Source organism: Nelumbo lutea, chromosome 1, assembly GCF_056320005.1.
Source record: "Nelumbo lutea isolate HS-2025 chromosome 1, American lotus-T2T, whole genome shotgun sequence".
Taxonomy (NCBI): Eukaryota; Viridiplantae; Streptophyta; class Magnoliopsida; order Proteales; family Nelumbonaceae; genus Nelumbo; species Nelumbo lutea.
In genome coordinates this window covers 58,072,098-58,087,538 of record NC_142684.1, presented here as the reverse complement: position 1 = coordinate 58,087,538, position 15,441 = coordinate 58,072,098, and the positions used below count along the sequence as shown (strand labels likewise).

General features: G+C 42.1%; 1 non-coding gene across 1 annotated transcript; it reads right to left on the bottom strand.

Moving 5' to 3' along the window:
• Positions 1–6,152: 6,152 nt before the first annotated feature.
• Positions 6,153–6,259, bottom strand: LOC148874711 (small nucleolar RNA R71). Its single transcript, XR_016106064.1, has one exon. It is a non-coding gene; the product is annotated as a small nucleolar RNA R71 (small nucleolar RNA).
• Between the last annotated feature and the right edge of the window lie 9,182 nt (positions 6,260–15,441).

Here is a 15,441-nt window from a genome sequence, read left to right as displayed (position 1 = left end):
CTTTTTATCATCTGGATCTAACTGGAAGTCGGCATCAATATACCCTTGGATCTGTAGTGAACTACCATCGAATACCAGACCTAACTCTTTTGTCCTTCGAAAGTATTTGAGTATGTTTTTCATTACAGTCCAATGCTCCTGCCTTGGGTTTGACTGGAATCTGCTTACCACACTCATTGCCTGAGCGATGTCAGGACAAGTGCATAGCATGACATACATGACGCTTCCTACGACTGAGGCATAGGGAACGTCCTTCATGCCCTCAATCTCCTCGGGAGTCTTGGGAGACATTCCTTTGGAGAGAGTGACACCATGCCTGAAAGGAACATTTCCTTTCTTGGAGTTCTCCATGCTGTATCTCTTGACTATCTTGTCAATGTAAGCAGATTGAGATAATCCTATTATCCTCTTTAATCTATCTCTATAGAGCTGAAGACCCAGTATATAGGAGGCTTCTCCAATATCTTTCATGGAGAATTGCTACGAAAATCATACTTTCACTGTAGTCAACATTCCTACATTATCCCAATGAGTAGAATGTCATCTACATACAGAACTAAGAACGCAATCTTATCCCCACTAGATTTCCTATAAACACAGGGCTCATTCGGATTTTTCTCAAAGTCAAACTTTTTGATGGTAGAGTCAAACCGGATGTTCCAACTCCTAGAAGCTTGCTTAAGTCCATATATGGATTGGTTTAACTTACATACCATGTGTTCCTGACCTGCAACTATGAAACCTTGTGGTTGTTGCATGATATTTTCACTAAGATCTTCATTCAGGAATGCAGTTTTGACATCCATTTGCCAAATCTCGCAATCGTGGTATGTTACTACAACTAGCAGGATCCTAATCAATTTAAGCATGGCCACCGACGAAAGGTTTCCTCATAATTGATTCCCTCTTTCTGAGTGTACCCTTTCGCCACAAGATGAGCCTTGTAGGTCTCAACCTTACCATCGGGGCCCTTCTTCCTCTTATAGATCCATTTGCAACCAATTGCTTTTACCCTAGGGGCAGATCTACCAGAGTCTAGACTCCATTGGTCTCCATTGAGTCCATCACAGCTCTCATGCCATCTACCCACTTCAAGGAATCTATTTCCAACATGTCTTTCGTATAAGTCACGAGATCCTCCTCACTGGTCGTAACTTCCACCAGGTAACTATCCTAGTCATAACCGAAATGAACTAGAGGCCTAGAAACCCAGGTAGATCTTCTAGGTTGGTCATTACTTGGAACTTGTGGGACATCTCCCACTACCCCTGAGCTCTCCTCATCAAGATCAACTTCTTCACGATGATTGTTCAGGATATAACCATCCTCCAAGAAATGTGCATTTCGACTACAAAACACTTTCTATTCTCCTGAGTTACAGAATAGGTAACCCACAGAGCCTTTGGGGTAGCCTATGAATAGGCAACGACTGGTCTTGGATTCCAATTTGTCCATACCCATTCTTTTAACATGTACTGGACAACCCCAAATCTTCAAGTGTCTTACACTTGGTTTCTTTTCAGTCTAAAGCTCATAAGGAGTCTTCGGAACTAATTTGGTTGGAACCTGGTTTAGCACGTATATCGCAGTCTCTAATGCGTAACCCCAAAAGGATGTGGGCAACTCTGAGTGTACGAGAAGTGATCGGACCATATCCGATAAAGTCCTGTTCCTCCTCTCTAACACACTATTTAGTTGTGGTGTAGTAGGAGGAGTTAGCTGTGATACTATCCCATTGACCTTTAAATAGTCCCTGAATTCGTCAGAGAGATACTCGCCACCTCGATCTGATCGAAGGGTCTTAATTTCTCTCCCTAACTGCTTCTTAACCTTTTGTCTGAACTCTTTGAACTTTTCAAATGATCCAGACTTGTGTATCATTAGGTACATGAAACCATACCGAGAGTAATCATCGATGAATGTAATAAAATAAATGTGCTGGTTACATGTCCTAGCACTCACGGGACCACATACATCAGTATATATAAGGTCAAGCGTGCTTGTACAACTTTTAGGCTTACCGTTAAATGGTTGTTTCGTCATCTTACCCTGAAGGCAAGGTTCACAAGTTGGAAGATCTTCTACAATTAGAAAATCCGAAGGACCATCCTTTACCAAACTTGTGATATGATCTATGTTAATATGGCCAAGTCGGTAATGCCATAGGCACATGAGATTAACTGTATCATGGGTTCTTTTCTTGGGGATGCCACCCGACATAGTTTCGGTTATGTTTGTTTCCAAAGAATGATGGAAAACATAGAGACCATTCTCATGTTCTCTGTATGCGAGGAATTTGTTATTTCTTTTAATAGTAATCGTATTACTAAAAAGAACAGAATATCCATCTGCACATAGTTTTGAAACAAAAATCAAATTTCTTCTCAAATTCTGTACAGAAAGACAATCTTTTAATACAATAGTTCCTTCTCTGAAATTTAACTCTAAAGTTTCTACAGTTGTTGCTGCAACACTTGTAGAAGTCCCCAAGTAAGGAGTTACTTCTCCATCACTCAGTCTTCTACTTATCCTGAACCCCTACAGTGAGTTACATGCATGAGTCGAAACCCCAGAGTCAATACACTAGGAAGCAGAAGTTACCAACAAATTGGTTTCTATGACACTGGATTCGAAATTACCTTGTTTCTTGGATTCCAGGTACTGAGGATAGTTCCTCTTCCAGTGGTCGGTCTGCTTGCAAAAGTGATTAGCATCTGATGCTCTATCTTTCTTCTGCCTTTTGGACTTGGCAGCTTTCTTCTGAGGCTTTCTCTTTGCCTTCCTCTTCTTACTGCCTGATTTGCTAGCTTCAACAAGCATAACAATGGGCTCATCCTTCTTTATCAGTTTTTCAGCCCTCTGCAATATATTGCTGAGTTCTTGAATGCTAACATTTAACTTGTTCATGTTGTAGTTCATGATGAACTGTTTGAAGAAAGGAAACAAAGAATTTAGGATGGCGTCCACCTTCATGACATGGTCAAACCTGGATCCAAGAGCCTCAAGTTCATTAATATAACCCATCATCTTTACACAATGGTCATGAACCTGCTAGTTCTTGGACATCTGCGCGGCCATGAACTGTTTTAAGACCTTCTGCCTAGTAAAACGATTCTTCTCTTCGTACATCGTCCTTAGACTATGCAAGATATCCTTGGACAATTTGATCTGATTGAACTGTCGTTGTATCGAATTATCCAAGAAGGCTATGATGTAGCAGCAGACTAGGGAATTTTTCTCTTTCCATTCTTGATAGTCCCTCCTACGGGCCTTAGAAGCCCTATCACCCGGACGTTCCGAGGCAGGATTCTTAGCTACTTTGTCCAACTTCTCTGAAGTGAGGACTAGCATAAGGTTACAGTACCGGTCAACATAGTTTGGTCTCTTAAGTTTGTTGTCATCCAACAGTTTAGCGAATTGTCCATTTGTCATTTCTGATAAAAAGCAAACATTAGTCCACAACCTAATTTGATTCATGTTATCCACATAGATATGGCTTTTAATCTATGTTCCATTCTCATTTGTTCATTTCTAAGATTTTCCTCCTATCTCAGTGACGGAGACTGCGAATTATGTCTCTAGAAATGTGGGAAATCACATAGGGTGCATGGAACCAACTGTTACAGCTGCATAACCCCACCACCTTTCTGTGATGGATTATATCCACTCATTGTATGAGTTTTCCCTTTGGCCTTTGTCGGACAAGATTCATTGCCATTTTAGGTTAAACATTTCTGTCCAATGAGTGCTCAACCATAATATTCGTGAACGCCAAGGTACCATGAGAGAGTCTTCCATTTTAGGATAAGCCCCTCTCACATCGGTCTATGATGCCCCTATCATCTTATGAAACATTTCAACAAATCCAACAACAAATGGATAGCCCAATTTTATGGTGTGTTTCCTCATTACTGAAGGACCCATTTTCATGCTAATGATGAAAGGCTGATAAGAATAAAAATTATTATATTTTTATCCCTAAATATTTAGTCTTTTATACTTAATTAATACTTAATTGGACTCATTATTCTTGTATTTCGATTCAGGGCATGAAAGAAGGCGTTAGGAGAAAAACAAGGCTAATCGGGTAATTTTGCACAATTTTGGCGCTGCGTAATAATCTGAGCATAACTCTCTCATCTGGTCTTCGATTGAGATGATTCAAGATGAATTTGAAAGAAAAGGAAAAAATCTATAACTTTCATGTTTTGCTTTTTGATAGATTCAGACTGCATCAAAGTCAAAATCGGGTCCAAAGTCTAAGCAAATTCATAGGGAAGCCTAGTTCGCAGCGGAAACCCAATACGAATACAAGAATAAGGAAATTGCAAAGAGTCCCATCAGATTTAATTTTTTGATGTAATTCTAGAAAGATAAAAGAGATTGAGATTACCAGATAAGAGATAGGATAGGATTAGATCTAAACTAATCATTAGGAATTAGGACTTTCTATTTTTGAGAAAGAACTCCAAAAAGGAGTTGGAAACAGTCCCTCCTCCTAAAGCTATATAAACGGGGGAGGGGGGGACCAGCACCAAGGCATCAATCAATCAATTTCTGGAGCAATCAAGGAGAAATCCTCCAAGAGAGTTTCAGCCTTTAAGAAGGCAGTCGGCAATGCAGGAGGAGAAAAGGAGGAAAGCGGCGGCAAGGAGAAGAAGTTCATCGATCTCAACCTCAAGGGGCGACATCATGAGTTCTTTCTTATACCTTGTTTGTTTATTTTCCTTTTTCATGAACTAATCTATTTGTAGCTAGGGCTGTGGAAAGTTTAACCACGACCATTGATTGATTTTTATTTAATTTAGTCAAGCTGTTTTTATTTTCATATTGTCTATGAGTTTTTATGCGTAATGCAATTAGGAGCTTGGCCACCTCCTAGTTGATTTGGTTTATATGAATGAACCGGAAGGGGAATTCATATAAAAGACTAAATAATTCATAGTGTGAATTGAATGGTATATAGGAATATATATATACATGATTCATCTGATGACACAGGTTTTTCATAGAACTTAATGCACTTTCTATCTCGAGAACTTTAATTGAGGGATCGAAGGGTTACTTGATAAAAGTAGGTCTAATATATCCTAGGAGGGAATATAAGATAAATTAGGAAAGACTTCAGCTTATGAAAATAATAAATCATCTTGGTTAATTTAATAAATTGATGTTCATTGGGATGGTTAGGTGGACCAATAGTCTTAGCGCTTTCAATTAAATCGTTGCAAGTTCAGTCGTTGATTGCCTTTGTTTTTATTTATGTTCTTTCTTTTTCTATCTTTAATTTTCAGTAGTTCCTATTATTAGAATTCGGTTGTTCAAATAATTGAGGGAAGCTATAGTTCTAATACTTATTTTGTTAAATCCTCATGAGAACAATATCTTTATACTACTTGATACTAGTGCACTTGCTAGGGTTATATAATTATAGATATCAAGTTTTTGGCGTCATTGTTGGGGAAGGCAGTACTGTCAATATAAAAAAAAATTTGATACACTCTATTAGTTAGACCTCTTATTTAATTTTTTTTTTAAATCTGTCTTTTTGTTTTGCTCATTGCATAGCCTTTTAGGTGTTTATGCAAAGCGATCCAAATGCTCGATTAGAAGATCTAGATCTTGAAATTGACCGTAGGTGCAAAGCATTAAATAAAACCAAAAAGGAGAGGCTCAAAAAGAAAAAAGAAGACAGGGCTAGGGAGCTAGAAAGTCAGGAAGGAGGAACAAAAATTAATCAAGAAGCTTTTGAGAGAATAAGAAAATAAGAGGAGATGGCAAACGACACTAACAGATCCTTGTGCGAATTTGCCATACCAACTTTGACCATTCAGCCTAGCATTGAAAGGCCAACGATTGCAGCTAATAATTTTGAGATCAAACTTGCAATCATTTAGATGGTTCAGCAGTCTCAGTTCGGGGGAGGAGTTATGGAAGACGCCAATGCTCATTTGGAAAATTTCTAGGAGATCTGTGATACCTTCAAAATGAATGGCGTTTCTGATGATGCCATTAGACTTAGGCTTTTCCCTTTTTCTCTTAGAGACAAAGCCAAAACATGATTAATCTCTCATGCTTCGGGATCAATTACTACATGGGATCAGCTCACAAAGGCATTTCTAGCAAAATACTTCCCACCAGGAAAAATTGCTAAATTGAGGCATGACATCATCAGCTTTACTCAGTTTGATGGAGAAACTCTCTATGAAGCATGGGAAAGGTTCAAAGACTTACAAAGAAAGTGTCCTCATCACGGTATCCTGAATTGGTTGATAGTACAAATGTTCTATAATGGTCTTTCCCCTCAAATGAGAAGTACTATTGATGCAGCAGCTGGTGGGGCTCTCATGAACAAGAATGCTATAGATGCAAATGTTCTCCTTGAAGAAATGGCAGCTAATAACTACCATTGGTCTAATGAAAGAAGCATTACAAAAAAGGTTGTTGGTGTTTATGATGTGGATGGGTATTCTCTGCTTGCTTCCAAAGTTGATGCAATAGCCAAGACCTTGGAACGAGTGAACATCAATGTTCTCTCCAACCATCCAAAAGTGTGAGAATCTTGTGGGGGAAATCACCATAATTCAGATTGTCATGGGATGGAGCAAGTCCAGTTTGTCAATAATCCCAATCGGCAACCAAACAACCCTTGCTCAAATTCTTACAACTCTGAATCGAGGAATCACCCCAGCTTAGCATGAGAAAATCCAGGAAACCAAGGAGGCAACCAAAGGCAACCTTTCCAAAATAACTTTCAACGAAGGAATCAAAATCAGGCCCAAGCACCACAAGAAAATAGACCCTTTTATGAAACAACTTTTGAAAAATTCATTGGGGCTACTTCTGAAAGGTTTGAGAAGATGTAAAAGCAATATGACAGGTTGGAGGTAAAGGTTGATCAAATAGCTATCCAAAATAGGAACTTGGAGATGCAAATAGGTCAAATGGCTAGTTCATTCAATGCAAGAGCTCAAGGTACTTTGCCTAGCAAAACTGAAGTCAATCCCAAGGAGCATTGCAAAGCAATTACTTTGAGAAGTGGCAAACAGCTTGAGGAAGTGAACACCATTGCCTTAAGAAGTGGAAAGATTATTGGCGAGATCAAGGATGTTGATAAAAAAATTGATGTAGCTGATTCACAAATGGAGATCGCAGGGAGTACACCTAAACTAAATTTAGATGCCATTAAACTTCCTCTCCCCTACCCTAAAAGAGTTTTGAAAGCTAACTTGGATAAAAAATTTGAAAAATTTTTAGAGGTGTTTAGAAAAATACATATTAACCTTCCTCTTCTTGATGTATTGTCACAGATGCCAAAATATGCCAAATTTTTGAAAGAGGTGATGTCGAATAAAAGGAAATGGGAGGAATGTGAAATGGTGAAATTGAATGAAGAATGTTCAGCAATTCTTCAAAATAAATTGCCCCCAAAGCTCAAGGACCCAGGGAGTTTTTCTATTCCTTGCACCATAGGAGATACTGAGTTTGAGAAAGTTTTATGCGATTCAGGTGCCAGTATAAATCTAATTCCATATTTTATTTTTGAAAAACTTGGATTGCTTGAACTAACACCTACTACTATTATTCTGCAATTAGCTAATAGAAGTACCAAATATTCTAGGGGAATAGTAGAAGATGTTTTAGTCAAAGTGGGCAATTTTATTATACCTGTTGACTTCATTGTTGGATACGGAGGAAGATAGGACAATGCCCTTGATTTTAGGGAGACCTTTTCTTGCTACTGGTAATGCTTTAATTGATGTGCAAAAAGGTCTACTTACTCTTAGAATCAATGGGGAATAAGTAGTATTTAATGTATTTAAAACCATGAAGTATCCCAACACAATTGAACATGAAATATATGCAATTGATTGCATAGATGTTTGGGCAGCTGAAGTCGATACAGATGATCCTTTAGAATGTTGCAGTCTTAATTCTTGTAAAAATGTGCAGGTCTTGGATGAAGAAGTTAAGGAGGTTTTGAACTATTTGGAGGCCGGTCAGGAAGAGTTCAAGCCAAGACAAGGAAATTTTTTACCATTGGATGGACCGACCTCTACCAAGCAATTGCGACCTTCCATTGAAACACCTCTAACTCACACAAAACTCCTCCCATCTATTATGTAGGCCCCTCTTCCGGATTTAAACTCACCCATGATGGATGAGAGGGGAAAACATCGGAAGTTGCAACTACAAGACCTGGAGGATCCGGTTTAAGATTAAAAACAGGGAAGTTTGTTTTTCTTTTTTTTTTTCTCTTCTTGTTTTTATAGTTAAGTTATTTCCACCTTTTCTTTTTAACTTACATTGAAGACAATACATAGACTAAGTGTGTGGAGGGGGGGGAGAGTATAGAATTTTGTTTCAGTTCAAAAAAAAATCAAAACCTCAACTCTTTTGAAATCAATTGAAACAATGTTCTAGGAAAATTCTTGTGAACCTAGTAATGAGGTACGATCAAGGAATACATGACTTATCTAAAGCCATTTCCAGTTAAGCTAGTCCTAAATTTAGGTTTAAGTAAATGAGGTAGTTGTTTCACCATTACTACAATTGGTAGGATGGAGCATAAAATGCACCTACCAACCAAGTAATTCAATAGTAGGATGGAGCATAAAATGCACCTACATGCCAGCAAATTCAATAGTAGGATGGAGAATAAAATGCACCTACTAGCCAACAAATTCAATAGTAGGATGGAGCATAAAATGCACCTACTGGCCGAGTGATCCATAAGTGAGATGGAGCATTAAATGCACTTACTCCCGAAAAAAATAAATAAATAAATAAAGAGGTTTTCCCTGATTTACTACCTGGTTTGCTGTAGCAAAAATTGGATTGATAGATGAATGAGTCGTTTATGACTTGGTTGTATTGATTTAACGGTTTGCAATAGTTAACCTAGAATATTTGTGGAGAAAGATGAAGGATAGTTGAGTTTAAAAATCGGTAGGATAGTTAGTTTGTTTTTGTTTTATTTTTGCTTGAATTTTGTCTTGCCTGAGGATGGGCAAGGTTTAAGTATGGGGGGATTTGATAAGAATAAAAATTATCATATTTTTATCCCTAAATATTCAGTCTTTTATACTCAATTAGTATTTAATTGGACTTGATGAGGGCAGATTTGGCCCTCCAATGGAATTATGACACCTGGCACCTCATGGCAGCTCTCCAAGGAGCTCACCAAGGAGCTCGACAGCTCTCCAAGGAGCTCACCAAGGAGCTCGACAGCTCTCCAAGGAACTCACCAAGGAGCACGGCAGCTCACCAAGGAGCTAGGCAGCTCTCCAAGGAGCTCGGCAGCTCACCAAGGAGCTCAACAACTCTCCAAGGAGCCCACCAAAGAGCTAGGCTGCTCTCCAAAAAGCTCACCAAGGAGCTCGGAAGCTCGCCAAGGAGTTCGCAACCAAGGAGCTAGGCAGCTCTCCAAGGATCTCACCAAGGAGCTCGGCAACTCTCCAAGGAGCTCACCACCAAGGAGCTAGGCAGCTCTCCAAGGAGCTCGCCACCAAGGCAGCACACTCAGCAGCTCATCAAGGCGGCTCACTACTAGGGAGCTCATCACCAAGTAGCCACCAAGGAGCTCGTCGCCATAGGCAGCTCGCCACTTGCAGGGTAGCTCGGTACAGAAGAGCAGTTCGGCATATCGTAGGAAGATCTCCTGCCTGACAGCTGTACCTGATAGATCTAGTGGCAGCGCCTACATCTCTTGTCAGGAGGCATCATTCCTGTCATCTCTGAAAAGCATGGCACGCTTGACGAGTCCGTACCATGCAGTAGCAGCCTGCACCTGCCACCTCAGTCCTGGCAATAATGGCTACGGCAGTGGCGGTTACGCCTGATGTGACTAGGCACCGCTGTATAAGGACTTCGACCCCCAAAGCCGAGGGGAAGAGAATGAAAAAATAGAGGTAATCCCTGCTCTCTAGCTCTCTCATTCCTCTAATATCATCTTCAAGCCCTCTACAATCAGTGCTAACTTAGGCATTGGAGAGTCCCCGCTGGGTAAATGCCCCCGGGCCCCCTGGTTCAGTTCTCGTAGGTTCCTCAGCTCCCACCGCCTACAAAGAGGAGGAAAAGATGGAGTTCTCACAGGTCCCTCAGCTCTCGTCGCCTACAAAAAGGAGGAAAGATGGAGTTCTCGTAGGTTCCTCAAGCTCCCACCGCCTACAAAGAGGAGGAAAGATGGAGTTCTCGCAGGTTCCTCAGCTCCCGCCACCTATAAAGAGGAGGAAAGATGGAGTTCTTGCAGGTTTCTCAGCTCTCGCCGCCTACAAAGAGGAGGAAAGATGGAGTTCTCGCAGGTTCCTCAAGCTCCCGCTGCCTACAAAGAGGAGGAAAGATGGAGTTCTTACAGGTTCCTCAGCTCCCGTCGCCTACAAAGAGGAGGAAATATGGAGTTCTCGCAAGTTCCTCAACTCCCTTCGCCTACAAAGAGGAGGAAAAGATGGAGTTCTCACAGGTTCCTCAGCTCCCGCCACCTACAAAGAGGAGGAAAGATGGAGTTCTCGCAGGTCCCTCAGCTCCTGCCGCCTACAAAGGAGAGGAGATCACCTCATGCAGAGGGCAGTCAGGTCGTGCTACAGCAAGGAGCTCCACCATCCTCTGAGTTACAGGCCGCCTAGGAGCATGTCAAATGATGAGTCCACCAAGGTAGCCCACCACCAGGGAGCTCAACATAGCTCTCCCATGGGCAGTTCAGCATCAGGGAGCTCGGCATAGTGTGGGTAGCGCAGCATAGCTCTCCCCTAGGAAGTTAGCCATCAGGGAGCTCGGCGAGCTGGGCAGCTCGGCATAGATCTCCCCCAGGCAGTTCACCACCAGGGAGCTCCACCATCCTCTCCTGGGAGCAGGTCAAATGATGAGGTACTTATCCAAAAAATAAAAAATTGGTACGTGACCAAAAACAATTACATCATTTGGCGTTGTCTGTGGGAACATGCTACAAAAGGCTAAGTTCTCATCCTACAAAAGCTAAGTTCTCATCTTACAAAAGATAAGTCCTTTTCTCCCAGAAAGCTATGTCCTCACTTTTTAGAAATTGAAGCTCTCGCTTTATAGTTTACATTTTTTACGAACTCAAGACTATGCAGGGAGCTAACAGACTAAGTAACTTTACTTTCAATTTGGAGAAAGCCTCATTAGTCCTCTTTGCAAAGTCCACCCTACAAAGATGAGTTCTTCGTGGCTTCCGCGGGAGTTGGCGGCCAACAGACTACATAGACGCCCTTACTGGTCGAGCCTTCCAAGGCTCCCGTCTGAGCTGGCGACCTAAAGTTACTAGTGCTGCCCCCGAAAGTCGAGCTCCTAGTAGCTTCTTGTAGAAGTGGGTGATCGGCATTACGAAGCTGATGCAATGCAATCATAGCTCTAAGGCACCCACTGGGTCATCTCGGCACCTCACAGGTAGCTTGGCACCCGGCCAGCCCGATACCTCACTGGTAGCTTGGCACTTACTCCGCTCGGTACCTCGCAGGCAGGTCAGCACCTGGTCAGTTCGGAACCTCATAGGTAGCTCGACACTTGGTCAGCTCGACACCTCATAGGAAAAGCCTACGGGCCACATTACTACTTAAAGACCCAATCGCCTCTTCGGCATGGGTAAAGTAAAAAAAGAGTGGACTACGAGTCTCTCCAAAAGCCTAAGGGCCACGTTATTGCTAAAAAACCCAATAACCTCTACGGCCTGGGCAACACAACCGCTTAAGACCCAATTGCCTCTCCGGCATCGACAAAGTCAAGAAGAGTGGACTATGAGTCGCTCCCAAAGCCTACGGGCCACATTATTCCTTAAGACCTAGTCACTTCTTCAGCATGGGAAAAATTAGCAAAAGTGATGAAAGGATGAGAGATCCATCCCATGGACGCCCAAAGATTGCGGAATAAGGGGCGAATTTCAAAAATTTTTCTCTCCCTTCAACTGGGAATCACATTCCCTATTTAGAAAATCATGTTTTCAAGGATCAATCTTGAACCTTAAACTGAACCAGATCTGAACCAAAAGGAATGGGAGAGATTAATACCTAATACAGAGAAGTAATATCTCCCAATGAAGGTGTTCACGCCCAAGGAAGGATCCAAAAACTGCTCCCACTGAAGATGGCGCAGTGCAGAATGGAGCAGAATCAACAGTGTTCTTCCCCAAGAACTTTGTCCTTCGCAAGAAACAGTAGAATGGAACGTGAGCACAGCTTCCTTTTCAATCTTTTCTCAAAAAACTGATGTCAAGATCCAATCTTGACTTCTCCCACAGCTGGAGATCGAACTGGCAAAACAGGGCGACAAGAGCAAGGAGGCGGCAAGAGAGTATTCGCAGGCTGCAGAATTCTCTCTTCTTGATTTCAGCACTAAAGAGGATCTGATGTGTTTCTTGTTGGTCTCTCTCAAGGCTGCCGCCCCCTCATTCCTTTTGTTAACTTGAAAAGATCAGCTCCTAATCCCATTAGGAGGTGCTTATCCAAATCATATTTGGATCAGCCTTCTCTTCTAGTGATAAGGTTAAACCCTTATCTTATATGCAAATTAGATTAGCTTTATCCTAATCCCATTAGGAGGTTTCTAGATCTGAATGTTCAAATCTGGACTCTCTGAGTGGATAGGATTAAGACCCTACCCTATCTGCTAATCCATCTCAGAATTCGCCCCTATAATTAACTAAATTAATAGCCCAGGTCAAAATGGGCTTCAGGCCCATCAAGCTTATGTGCTTACTTAACCTTCCTAGCTGCTGCCCAGTTGGGCTTCCTTGTATGGCGTGGGACCCAAGCATTGATCTACACATCAGCCACATGGGTTCGGTCCAGCCTTTGTTAAAAGGCCTGGTCGAATACACTGTTAAAGACAGTGCACCCCCTGAAACCCATCAAATGGACTCTATGGGCCCAACACTTACCCTAAGTGGTCCCTAGGCCAAGCCACCTTGTAACACCCAGGGACTGTGGGCAGATGCAAGATTAGCCCATCAGGCATTATCCTCAATGATCTTGCACTTAACCTCTCAGCCCTTAATGATCATACACTGTCCGACAAGAGGGGACCTCTCCCTCGGCTGCAAGGAACGGTGTTGCACTCTCCACTTATATGGATCCCGGGAATTAAAACCTTTTGCAAACATTTTAGAAACCATAATATATATACTTTTATATCTCATATAAAATACACTTTGCAAAACAAATCTCAACGGTTGAAATCGGTTGCTGGCAGTCTTGGTTTCCAACAGCAAGAGTGCATCCCCGATCATTACCTTTGTGTGACAAAGGGGCTGATCCTGTCACTATGATCACCCACTCAGATGAATTCTCGGATTGTCACAACATACCCAGGTTTTGACCCCCGCTAAGGATCTCACTGACTGGTACATCAAAGACACCCCGATCCGACACCTAGTGCAGTATCATAATCGAGTCTAGGGGTCGGGTGTAACTTTCCAGTTTTGCCCATCAATCTCCAAGGTCCAGGGCAATACTGGAAATCTGGTCCAGTTCAAAGATTCAATTAATCCCACACTGTATGTGCCTGGGGTCTCACCCCGGTAGCTGAGACAAGCCACCTCAACCGACTTGATGGCACCACAGTGTCAGCCTTGTCAGGATAGGTCTCCCCTGACCGACCCACTGGCTGTGAACATTCTAAACTAACACGAGTCTCAATAAGTGTCCAGTTTAAGGATATTACACATAAACATACTAAGGGAACATGAATCAAATATGCACTTTTATTCATTTACAATAAACTCATAAAGTACATCAATTTTGATTGAAGCTAAGGGCATACAAAACTGTCTAACAAGTGGACTATAAGTTGCCCCCCATAGCCTAAGGGCTACAGTATTGAACTGGCGGAGACCTCCTCACCTTACAGGCAGCTTGCCACTTACAGGTAGCTCCCAGAGCCTAATAAATTGTTAGACAGTTTTGTATGCCCTTAGCTTCAATCAAAATTGATGTACTTTATGAGTTTATTGTAAATGAAAAAAAGTACATATTTCATTCATGTTCCCTTGGTATGTTTCTGTGTAATACCCTTAAATTGGACACTTATTGAGACTCGTGTTAGTTTAGAACGTTCACAGCTAGTGGGTCGGTCTGGGGAGACCTATCCTACCAAGGCTGACACTATGGTGCCACCAAGTCGGTTGGGGTGGCTTGTCTTAGCTACCGGGGTGAGACCCTAGGCACATACAGTGTGGGATTAATTGAATCTTTGAACTTGACCAGATTTCCAGTATTGCCCTGGACCTTGGAGATTGATGGGCAAAACTGGAAAGTTACACCCGACCCCTAGACTCGATTATGATACTGCACTAGGTGTCAGATCAAGCTGTCTTTGATGTACCAATCAGTGAGATCCTTAGCGGGGGTCAAAACCTGGGTATGTTGGGACAATCCGAGAATTCATCTGAGTGGGTGATCATAGTGACAGGATCAGCCCCTTTGTCGGACAAAGGTAATGATCGGGGATGCACTCTCACTATTGGAAACCAAGACTGCCGGCAGCCGATTTCAACCGTTGAAATTTGTTATGCAAAATATATTTTATATGAGATATAAAAGTATATATATTATGGTTTCTAAAATGTTTGCAAAAGGGTTTTAATTCCCGGGATCCATATTAGTGGAGAGTGCAACACTGTTCCTTGCAGCCGAGGGAGAGGTCCTCTCTTGTCGGGCAGTGTATGATCTTTATGGGCTGAGAGGTTAAGTGTAAGACCATTGAGGATAATACCTGATGGGCTAATCTTGCATCTGCCCACAGTCCCTGGGTGTTACAAGGTGACTTGGCCCATGGACCACTTAGGGTAAGTGTTGGGCCCATAGAGCCCATTCGATGGGTTTCAGGGGGTGCACTGTCTTAACAGTGTATTCGACCAGGCCTTGTAACAAAGGCTGGGCCGAACCCATGTGGCTGATGTGTAGATCAATGCTTGGGTCCCACGCCATACAAGGAAGCCCAACTGGGCAGCAGTTAGGAAGGTTAAGTGAGCACATAAGCTTAATGGGCCTAAAGCCCATTTCGAACTGGGCTATTAATTTAGTTAATTAAAGGGGCGAATTCTGAGATGGATTAGCAGTTAGGATAGGGTCTTGATCCTATCCACTCAGAGAGTCCAGATCTGAATGTGATTCAGATCTAGAAACCTCCTAATAAGATTAGGATAAAGCTAATCTAATCTGCAGATAAGATAAGGGTTTATCCTTATCACTAGAAGAGAAGGCTGATCCAAATATGATTTGGATAAGCACCTCCTAATGGGATTAGGAGCTGATCTTTTCAAGTTAACAAAAGGAAGGAGGGGGCAGCAGCCTTGAGAGAGACCAAGAAACACATCAGATCCTCTTTAGTGCTGAAATCGAGAAGAGAGAATTATGCACCCTGCGAATACTCTCTTGCCGCCTCCCAGCTCTTGCCGCCCGGTTTGCCAGTTCGATCTCCAACTATGGG